Raw genomic sequence first — 4,598 nt, 5'->3', positions numbered from 1 at the left:
CCGGTTAAGATCCCGGTAGTCGACACAAACTCTAACTTTCCCATCTTTCTTTGGTACTGGCACGATGTTGGCTAACCATGTCGGATACTACCACTCTGAGAACATTAGCTTTGACTTGCTTAGTAACCTCTTCTTTGATTTTCAAACTCATGTCAGGTTTGAATTTCCTGAGCTTCTGTTTTACTGGCGGACAAGCTGGATCTGTTGGCAGTTTGTGAGCTACAATGGACGTGTTGAGACCAGTCATATCATCATATGACTAGGCGAATATGTCCTCATATTCCTTTAAAAATTCTATGTATTCTTTCTTTTCTGATGGTGACAGGTGAACACTGATGCGAGTTTCTTTGACATTTTCTGTATCTCCCAAATTAACGACCTCAGTTTCTTCCAGGTTAGACTTAGGTCTATTCTCAAAATTCTCAACCTCTCTAACGACCTCTTCTGGTATATCATCCTCTTCTGAATCTACATCCTTTTGCTGCGTTGTTTCGTTGCAAGTCACAATCGTTGGTTCATCATCAAAGTAAGTAATAGTAATGCTGTGTGAAAATAGAGTAAATGATAGAGAAAATAATAAGAGCGAGATATATGATAAACTGAAATGATTTGATTAAATTCATGATTGTTTGGAACATCGGAGCTCTTTTAAAAATTAAAGACAATGCGGAAAAAATCAGCTAGTAAAAAGTAAAATGAGATGCATGGTGCTTTTGTTTAGCCTTGCTACCCCGAAGCTTTCCGGGCCCTGACGGTTCTAATTGACCAATTGCTGAGGCGGTCTCCTCGGTTCACCGCTTGTATGGAAGGGCCTTCCTCCCCTTCCTCCTCGAAAAGAACACAGCAATCCATATCATCATCCTCCAGAAACAGATTATTCATGGCTACCAATGCTTCATCTTCTTCTGACCCATATATAGTATCTGCCGGTTGGAAAGTCTGCTCTAGGCTAGGTATCGGAAGCTCCAATGGATAGTAGGGGCCGCGCCATGGTGGCGACCAGTTCTGGAATTCTTCCCAAGTATAACCGTACCCTAAGCCAAATGTAGTACCATGCTTCTTTAGTTTGATGGGCTTAGTGATCCCCTGGAGGTTTTTGCCGAGTCCCTTTCCAGGCTCGTACCCACACCACTTCAGGATACTTTCAATCTTGTTATCCCACCACTTATCCTTGTCTACAACGTTGACCCTTTCAATGTGGTGGTATGTTTCTCCGCCTATTCTCCTTCTGCCTCCAATTATTGGGATGGTCTGGCGACTATATATGGGGTTACTACCATCACCATGAATAATCACCTCCTGGTGATTCCATTCGAATTTCACTGCCTGATGTAGGGTCGATGCTATGGCTCCAGCGGCGTGGATCCAGGGCCGTCCTAACAGCAAGTTGTAGGATGCCGGGACGTCTATCACTTGAAAGTCGACGTCGAACCATGTTGGCCCCATTTGCAAGCATAGGCCGATTTCTCCAATAGTAGCCCTTTGGGACCCATCGAAGTCCTTGACATTGATAGCCCCATGTTTGATTTCGTGCAGGCTTTTTCCCAAGGTTCTGAGAGTTATCAGCGGACAGATGTTGAGGCTGGATCCTCCATCGATCAGGACTCTAGTGATGAAATAATCCTCGTATTGCACGGTGATGTGCAGTGCCTTGTTGTGGCTCAGTCCTTCCGGTGGCAGCTCATCTTCGTGGAAGGTGATTTTATGGCTTTCCAGCACTTGTCCTACCATATTTTCCATTTCACCTCCAGTTATGTTGATGGGCACATAAGCTTCGCTCAGTATCTTCATTAAGGCATTCTTGTGAGCGTCAGAGCTCTGTAGAAGAGCTAGGATGGAGATCTGTGCTGGTGTTTTGTTTAATTGCTCAACGACCGAGTACTCCTTAGCTTGTATTTTCCTCCAAAGATCGTCGGGCCCAGTTTCAATAGGCCATCCCGAGGCTTGCTTACTGGACTCAGCTAAGTGTTCTGGGGTATAAATCCTCCCTGTTTTGGTCATTCCTTGCAGCAATTGTTTCTCCTGTCTTGGTCTTTCCTTTCCTCCTAGCTTCGGCAGTGTAATCCCATAGTATGGCATTTGAGTGGAATGGTATTATGTCTGACATTGTCACAGGAATAGGTACCGTTAGGGGTAACACAGCAACTTCAAAGGGTGCAGGTGCTTTTGGAACTCCAAATTCAACCTCAATTGGCCCGGGCACCTTTGCAGAAGGAGGCACCTCAAATTCGAGAGGTATAGACATGTTTACTTCATCGTCCCTGGAGGGCTGATTTTGCACTACAATTGGGCTAAGTGTAACCACTGGTTTCTTTGGTTCATCACCTTCAGCAATCAAACCTATCGACCCTTTGGGGTCCCAATCATCTTTGATCTCGATCATGTGAATGTTCCCACCTTTGTGGTCAGGCAGAGGGTTGTTGCGAACATTAGGAGCAGGCTCCTTTGCTACGATGACCTTATTATTGATCAGGATTTGAATCTTGTCCTTCAATGAGCGGCACTCATCGAGGGTGTGTCCCTTCATGCCGAAATGGTACGCACAGGTCTTATTAGGGTTGAGCCACTGGGAAGGATTCTCTGGAGTTATGGCTTGGATAGGGGTGACGTAACCAGCAGTTTTAAGTCTCTCGTACATCTGATCAATTGGTTCAGCGATGGCTGTGTATTGTCTGGGAGGTCTGCAGTCGAAATTTGGACTAGGTCTGCCGAAATTTTGGCGGGTGGGAGGTGATTGGTAATGAGAGGGTTAAGCATTATAAGCTTGGTATACAGGTGCTGGTTAAGAGTATCTGGGTGAGGTGGGTTGATATGTGAGAAGTGGAGATGATTGGTAGATGGGAGGTGGATTTGGATAGGAGGGTGCGGGTGCTTGGTAATTCGGGATAGGCTGATATGTAAGTGGAGGTGATGGGTAGGTGTGGTATTTTAGTGGTGATTTGGCTCCCTGTGCGACCATTACGGCACTCACATCTTTCTTCTTGGACGTGCCACCGGACTGTAAAGCCTTATTGGTGGCCTGTAATGCTTCAAGATTAGTAACCATACCATTCTAAATGCCTTCTTCGATTCTTTCTCCCAGTTTGATGATATCGGAGAACTTCTGACGCTCGATTAGCATCAATCTCTCGTAATATTGGGATCTTGAGCCCGGACGAAGAACCTGTTCATCTGTTCTTCTTCTAGGGCCGGCCTAACCTTTTCAGCTTCTGACCTCCAACGAGTAGCATACTCGCGGAATGTTTTGGTACATTTCTTCTTCAAATTCTGGATGTAGAATACATCCGGTGCATTCTCTGTATTGAATCGGAATCTATCCATGAAATCCGAGGCCATGCCTACCCAGTTTGTCCATTTCTTGGGGTCCTGGCTGATGTAGCAGGATAAAGCATCCCCCTTCAGACTTCTCATGAAGAGCTTCATACGGATCTTCTCATCCTTTCTGACTCCGACCAGCTTATCGCAATATGTCCTCAGGTGGACCCTGGGATCTCCTATTCCATCGAACATTTCAAGCTTTGGAGGTTTGTACCCCTCCGAAAGTTCAACATCTGGCTGAATGCAGAGGTCTTCATAATTTAAGCCCTCGATACCTTTGTTACCTTCCATGCCCTGAACTCGGCTGGTCAATTTCTTGAGTTCTGCTGCTCAGTTCCTGATAAGGGAGTCTTTGTCATCAGACTCGGGTGCACTTGAGATTGGTTGAGTATAATGGGGTACAGTATCCACGTAAATAGGAGTGTTGTGGAGATGGTCATTTGTGGTGTTCAGTGGCTCGGGAATGAGTAGTGGAGTGTTGTTCGGAGTGTGGCATGCGTTGCAGTGTTGGGTATGAGTGGGTTGTATCTGTGGTTGTGGGGTGTTTTGTGGAGGTGCGGGATTCTGGGTGTTGACATCAGGAGCGGTGAGAGAAAATGACAGGTTCGCCAAGTTCCGAACCTGCTCCAGTTCTTCTTGGAACTTTAATAATTTTTGCTCAAGTTGGGTAGCAGTTTCCTTAGCAACCGGGGTACCCTGAGGAACCTCAATTTCCTTTCTGGCGCTCGGATCTCCCATTCCACCTTTGTTCTTGTTCCGGATAGGACTCGGAGGAGGATGAGGTGGAGGGCCCTTGGATCTTGTGGAGTATGATGATGATGCCAGAATGCACGAACTAACCTTTTTAGGGAGGGGAATAAAAATAAAAGTAAAAACAAAAGGTAACAAGTTAGTACGGATTCTGAGACAAATATTGCAATATTTAAACACATAGTGCAAGAATATAAATCGTGTCCTAAATTGGGTGCCTCGTTGTGCCTGAGGTAGGCCTAGCGACAAATTGACTAGGAGAACTTATAATGCTAAATGCCTCATTTTATTGATAAAAATAAGACGAATCCCCAAAACGACACTAAAATTGCAGAAAGTAAAATGTCACTAATGGCCATTGGCCTTATTACATTTTAAAGCAAAAGAAAAGACTCCTAACTACTTGGTCCCAGAAGGACCTTCCGCAGGTTGAATGCTCTCGTTGATCAAATCCTCCAGCTCACGTAGGTTCACCAGTAAAAATGCCTTTGCCAGGCGTTCTCCTTCGTTTCCCTCAGCGTTCTGGCAAT

Source organism: Nicotiana attenuata, unplaced genomic scaffold (genome assembly GCF_001879085.1).
Source record: "Nicotiana attenuata strain UT unplaced genomic scaffold, NIATTr2, whole genome shotgun sequence".
NCBI classification, from domain to species: domain Eukaryota; kingdom Viridiplantae; phylum Streptophyta; class Magnoliopsida; order Solanales; family Solanaceae; genus Nicotiana; species Nicotiana attenuata.
Note: the sequence above shows the minus strand (reverse complement) of the source record.